A 6,756-nucleotide genomic window follows, 5' to 3' on the forward strand; every position below is an offset into this window, starting at 1 on the left:
TCTCCAGATCCCCAGTGTCACTAGCAGAAGAAAAGCATGTATCTGCTCAGTATTAGAATAATAATAAGGTCCTGAGAGTAATGCTCACACTAAGAGCTTGTGAAGTTTGCTTCCTGTTGAATTTGGGTTAAGGTTGAAAGAATAAAGTTAAAATAATAAAGATACTGGGGCACCTCGGGAGCTCAGCCGGTGAAGCGTTAGACTTCAGCTCAGGTCATGATCTCATTGTTCATGAGTTCAAACCCCGCTTTGGGCTCTTCTCTCATGGTGCAGAGCCTGCTTGGGATGCTCGCTCTCTCCTCTCTCTCTGCCCCTTCCCTGCTTGTGCTTTCTCTCTGTCAAAATAAATAAATAAAAACTTAAAAAAATAATAAAGATACTACAGGTATCTTTAACATTGGTGCATAAATTTAATTGTTTAAACAGAACAATAAAGTAAGTCATTGAGTTCTTAGTCCAGTTTTAAAGAAAAGAAAAAGAGGCGATCAGAATTGGTGTTATATCAGGTAAAACCAGATTCATCTTATTTCGTTTGCCCTAGAATCAGTAATTTGTCCTTGGTATCCCTTAGAATGATTTGCTGTGATGTGGGGGCTCAAAAGATTGGACCCACATCCACCTGTCCCTTACACACACTCCCAGAATACGTGGGTCAGCTTGCTTTCCTTCTCTCTTCATAGAACTCTTTCTCTGCCCTAGCCCTCTGTGCTGACAACAGAGTGCCCAGGGATTGATGGAGAATAATCTTCACCACTCACTCCAATTCTCCTCCTCATGGTTCAGTCGTCCCATCTAACCAAAAGCAAGAGATTATACATTAAGGTGATCAGAACCTGGTGCTCTTGACTTACACTGGTGTGGTCTGTCTGCCGGGTCTCACTATTCTTTCTTGTTGATGATACAGGTGTGTTCATTAGGTATCAGTCCAGCTCCTGAGTTGCACAGGTACAGAGCTCTCCCAGGCATACATTCCCATCAAAAGCAGCCTGCTTCTGGAAATTCGGTGCACTGGCCCCAGTAACTCACCTGCAATTTACTCCTGTAGTCAACTGCGTGTGTGTCTTTGAAGACCTTGGGGGTTGGAAGATGTGGAAGCAGCAATCCCACTGGGGTTCAGTGTCTTTTAGTTTACCCAGAGGTATCATTACCCAGAAGTTAGTATCAGGATCCCTGGAATCCAACAGCCTGAAGGTCACATCTTTGTTCTGACGTACGTTCGGTGTGAATTTAGAAAAGCTTTGGAACCCTTCTGGGTCAGTTTCATCTATAAAATGGGGATAGTATGTATCTCATAGGATTGTCATGAGGATTAGTGAGATTATGGATATAAAATAGGGCAGAGTAAGGTCTCTTTAAACATTAGCTGCTGCAGTTGTTATAAGTAGTATAAGATTGGTCTTCTGGAAGCTAGGGGTGGAAGACCCCGAGGATGTACTTTACCTGCTTTAATATTGCAAAATGCAAATGCCTGGAATGGATTCTGTAACACGGATTGTGGTTTAACTTCCTGTGAATTTCACTATAAGCAGTGAATACAGCTGCACCTCATTTGACAGAATAGACTAACGCTGCCTGTCTACTGCAGGGAGTGTCCCACGGAACCAGCACCCCAATGCGGGAGCAGGACCCACAGCCACAGACAGTTTCCAGGAGCTCAAATAACAGAAAACCTCTGCAACCACAAGTTTTTTCCAGAAAGAGAAGTACTATGATCATGGCTCATAGAATCAGGCTGGCCTTTTCTTTCTTGTAACCCTAGTGAAAAAAAAAAAAAAAAAATCTGTCAAGGAATCCTTACCCTAGGCAAGATTTATGTTCAGCTTTTCTGACATTTGGTTCTTTAACTGGGATCAGGTTCATTCCAAAATGCTAATGCTTGAAGAGTCCCCTGGAAAATTTTCCAAGCCAGCAACAGGAGACGGCTACCTGGCTGAGCCATTGCTCCGGTGCTGGCACAGGCAAAGACTCAGGAACCTTCGACAGACTGTTTACCTCCTTGCCAGGTCTGCTCCAACATTAACTCTTTGTAGCTCGTGACTGACTCACCTGTGTTCCCCTGGCCTCTAATCTTCTTGTGAAGGAACACATGCCTGGGATTCTTGGAAGGGTGGCCTTTCCAGTGCTGTGTGTCCTAAGCCTAGGGCACATGGGGCTAGCAGGTGGCCCTGCACTTCGTTCGGTCCTCACATGTTAAGATTTGGCTTACGTCTCCTGCTGTGCTAGATATTGGGGAGCTTTTGTGAAAGAAATTGGTATTTCCCTGAAATCTTCAAGCAGAGGTCACAGTGACCCACTGGGAAGGCAAGAATGGCCATAATGATTTATAATAGAAGGGACGTGGCAACTGCCTCTTGCTGGTGAAAATGAGGAAGGGAGCCATGGCCCCAAGGGAGAAGAAGGATAATAATCACCCATGATTCTAAAGAGTACTATGGTGTCACTGAACGTCCATGTGAGCAGAAAGAGAGGAGTAGCTGTCAGTGGGATGGAGTAGGATCGGCCTTTGCTTTGTGGTTTGTTTGTTCATCTGGACTCTACCCTTCTGCCCCAAGGGGCATCTTCGGTCTGGCACAGTGGTCGAGAGCACAGCCTTAGTATTAGACAGGCTTGGGTGAGAATTCCAACTCTGTGACCCCAAGACATATACCTTGGTCATGTTGCCCGACGTCTCTAATGGTTTCCTCGTTATTAAAGAAAACAGCTCATGTTAAATAAATTAAATGAAAAGGAAACACAGTTCCTAGAATGGTACCTGCCAAATAATGTGATGGCATTGGAGGGGAGCTAGTGGAGGTGATGGGGGGTAGGGGTGGAGATGGTGATGATGGTGGAGAGGTGTGGTAATGGAGGTAATGGTGGTGGTGACGTGTGGGAAAGAAGGAGCAGTAATGCATGTGGGCTCTAGCTTTTCACCACACCTTTCAGTGGTTCTCCACGGGTGCCATAGCAGATGTACTGGCTTGGAGAAGAACCAAAGTTTGTTGGCCTCACCCCTCTACTGCTTTCTCCAAAATACGTTTTTCCACCACGTTGCCTGCTTTTAATGGAACCAGACCTACAAATGGAAGAAAAATAAGAAGGGTCAATGTTCCTGACACCTGCCTCACCTGAGCTCTTCAGAGACCTGGCAGCGAGGATTTCCTAAGAGCCCTGGGTAGAGCCTGACCTTTGAGTATTCCTCTCTGGGGACCCTTGTTCCCTCTCCTGGATCCCTTGCCAGACAGGCCAGGTGGTTTTCCATGCCATCAGACTGAGGTCAGATTCAACCTCATTCCTCCAAGGGAAAGGTACCATTTCCTTTCACCAATCCCCTGGAGCCAACCTTCATCCTGCGATTGGCCTTCTCCCAGAGTGACTCATCAACTCGTAGTCTGGCCTTGTGCTGACCCCTGACGTCTTCCTGAGACAGGGTGAGACCTGCTGGGAGGAAAGGCAATCATTATATCATCCCAGAGCCAAGGCCACATAAACACTTCCCTTCTCTAATGAATGGGCTCCAAAGGGCAGGCTGACTTGTCTTGGTGTGGCCCCTCCTAGGCCAAGGGTGTGGATGAGAATTTAAGCTAATGTTGGTGTTGGGAACATTTAGATATCAACTTCCCGACTTTTTCTCATTATAACAGAATGCTAAGCCTGTTGTAGAAGGACCTTCACCTTTTTTTCCTCCCCTTTTAAGAGACTTTCCAGAAGCAGAATAAGAAACCACCCGATTAACAGCGCATTGTCCAAAGTGTGTGCTGTGGAGGCCTACGAGAGATGAAGATGAGTCTCAAGGGCCATGGAGATACAGGCATGCTTGTAAATGAGGCAAAAGGGTGCAATGGCTGAGACAACGCCTGAGACAGTCAGACATGGGGGGCTTGAATTGTGACTGGGAACATGTCACTTCATTTTCTGAGCCTTGTCTCCCTCTGGGTAACATGGGGAGATTCATGGTGCCCACCTCATAGATACCATGCTAAGTATGTCAGAGAAGGATTATAAACTGCTCAGCACAGTGCCTGACACGGGGCTGAAGCTCAATCCACCATAAGATGTGGTGGGGACCACCAGTGGGAGGTGAACACCGTGCCTTAAAGCCTGAGGAGTGAACACTGGGCCCCAGTTAGGACCGAACACGTGGATATAGGGTATTTCCCAGCCAGTATTCAATCTGGGCCTTGAAGGAGAGCACCGTCCACAGTGGCTGAGGAAGCTGCATGGCTAGAAATGAACAGAGTTGTGGAAGATAGATTCATTAGACAGTGGGTGGCATCGTGGAACTGAACACAGGCTGTGTGGGGGGAGCAGTGAATGGAAAACTGAGCTGGGCCAACATGTTGGTGGGCTTGACTAACGCACAAAGAAACTTGTCTGAGATGGGAGGTCTCCATCGGGGTCCATTCCCCAACCCTGCTAACTAGCCAACTCCCAGAACTCTTAACACCAAGAAGTGAGGGAATTCAAAGATACCCATTTTGGTACGCAGTGGGCATCCCAGCATATTCTAGGCTTGTTTCTACCACAGGAATCTAGACCTACTGACAGCTCAGAACTATTGGAAAGGCAGGTGAGAAAAGTCTATGTATACTAAAAAGTAGGATGCCATCAGGGAAAATAACCATTCCAAGAAGCTGACTCTTGTCAAAGCCTTTAGCTTGAGAGAGTAGAAGTGATTCTGAACCCACGACATCTTTCACTTCGGTTTCTCATGCACCTACGCCAGAGACCCACGTTGGATAAAGGTCCTAGAAACTGGGAATGGGAGAAAGTTCTAGGCCAGTGGAATAACACCTGCAAGGACCCTGAGGTGGGAAAGAGGCCAGGGTGATTAGGACATATCCGGTGATGGGGATAATGGCATCGGCGGTTGTAGAGGTAGGCAAAGCTGGCTGGATGGTTAAAAGCATCCCCAGTTCCCAGAGAATGGTTTGAATTTATTATGTTTGTTTCCTTTTGAGAGGCAGAGAGAGACAGAGCATGAGTGGGGGAAGGGCAGAGAGAGGGAGACACAGAATCTGAAGCAGGCTCCAGGCTCTGAGCTGTCAGCACAGATCCTGACACGGGGCTCGAACTCATGGACTGCGAGATCATGACCTGAACCGAAGTCGGACGCTTAACCGACTGAGCCACCCAGGAGCCCTGAGAATGGTTTGAATTTAAACGTACGTATGATGGGCAGTTACCAGAGGGGAGTAAGCCACTGAGTGACATGGTCTAGCTCTTGAGTTAGAAACAGCACACTTGCTTGGAGAGGGTGCTGGGTGGGAGCAGGGCTGGAAGCAGGAAGCCGGCAAAGAGATACTTCAGGGGTCTCAGTGGGAGGTGGGAGGGAACTGGATTGCTAAGGGAGTTGCAGGGTCACGGAGACAAGTCTTGATTCAAGTTTTAGATATAGAACCATGGAGTTCAATGACCAGTAAGAGGAATAGTGAAGACAGGAAGGGTGGAATTGAGAAAATCTCTTTTTTCTGGCTTCAGCCACCAGGGGGACAGCGGAATTATCGGCAGAAATGAAATATTCGGGGATGAGGAACCTCTGCGGCAGGGAGAATCAGGCGTTCTGTGTTTGAGCAATTCAGATGGAGTGCCAAGGGGGCATTTGTTTCTCCATGACCGGTTGGAGTTCCAGGATGGGCGGGGCTAGAGACACAAGGTGAGGGGGTTGAGCCTTCTGTGGGAGAGATCTACTCATAGCACCTTACCTGATCCCCAAGGTGGCAGAGTGGGGGGTTGAAAACCAGGTCTGTTTGATTCCAAAGCGGATGCCCCTTCTACTCCACCATGCTCTTTAGGCATCAGTGTGCTCGTTCTGCAGATAAACAACTGAGCGTCAGGGAACGAGGCGGCAAAACGGGCCAGCCAAGGCCTCAAGTGGGGCTCCATCCCAAGGCTTCTCCTCACCCCCAGCAGCTTTGCCTCCTCCCCTGTGCCCATCACGGGATTGAGAGACTTGGAAATATCTGGAAATGGCTCTCCATGAAGAGGTCACCTCGCAAGTAGAGCTACACCCAGTCTCTGGATGTCAGAATGTTTTTGGAGAATCCGAGTACGTTTGATTTGCATTGGAAGCAACGATGAATGGCATTCTTAGCCTTGTGCTTTAAAACGGGGATGTAGGCTTTTTGGTAGCTGCGTCACAGAATATCTAAGGGAGAGGTCTAAGCAGGAACCCCTCGATAGGTTGGGGGCACCTGGGCGTTCTCACCTCAGTGGGGAGAGTTTATGGGCCACCTCAGACAGGCACTGTCCCCTGCCTCAGTTGGGGCCAGAGAGGGCCAGGGATGGGTGCCAGGCAGGAAGCCTGAGCAAGGCCCGGGTGACCCTCCCCGGAGTGTGGGTTGGAGGGGCTCAGATGCCACCGGGCAGCATCCGTCTCTGTTCCTGGAACCCTGGGCTGCTGGGCTGCTCTCCTCCCTGAGCTGTCAGTCAGTTAGGTTGAGACACACAGCCTGTGGCCTGATGCTGCGTGATTATGTTTTATTTGACTGATTTTGTTTTGACACAAAGGCTGCCAGGAAAATGCCAACGTGCTGGAGCTTGACTCCGACGGGTGAAGCGGGGATCCAGGAGTTAAGCTGCGCCCTGAGGCAGCTCGACGGGCCAGACTGGAAGCATGGATCCGGGCTGTGGGAACGTGGGCCCTGGAGGGCGGGTGGGTCGGCTGGCCACGGTGGCTCCGGGTGGGGGGGGGGTGGGGGGACCTAGAAAGCAGGGGACATCCATGCGTCTGTGGCTGAGTCTCACGTGGCCTGCAGTGTTCCCTGGGAGGACGGC

The 6,756-nt window shown here is 49.1% G+C and overlaps 1 long non-coding RNA gene across 1 annotated transcript; it reads right to left on the minus strand.

The window, feature by feature from the left end:
- Positions 1–406: 406 nt before the first annotated feature.
- On the minus strand, positions 407–3,423 carry LOC121028121 (uncharacterized). The gene is made up of 3 exons (XR_005789082.1): positions 3,323–3,423; positions 2,919–3,055; positions 407–792 (listed from the first exon to the last, which is right to left on the minus strand). It is a non-coding gene; the product is annotated as an uncharacterized LOC121028121 (long non-coding RNA).
- Positions 3,424–6,756: the final 3,333 nt, after the last annotated feature.

This window comes from Herpailurus yagouaroundi, unplaced genomic scaffold (genome assembly GCF_014898765.1).
Source record: "Herpailurus yagouaroundi ecotype Mexico unplaced genomic scaffold, PumYag 100, whole genome shotgun sequence".
In the NCBI taxonomy this organism is placed as follows: Eukaryota; Metazoa; Chordata; class Mammalia; order Carnivora; family Felidae; genus Herpailurus; species Herpailurus yagouaroundi.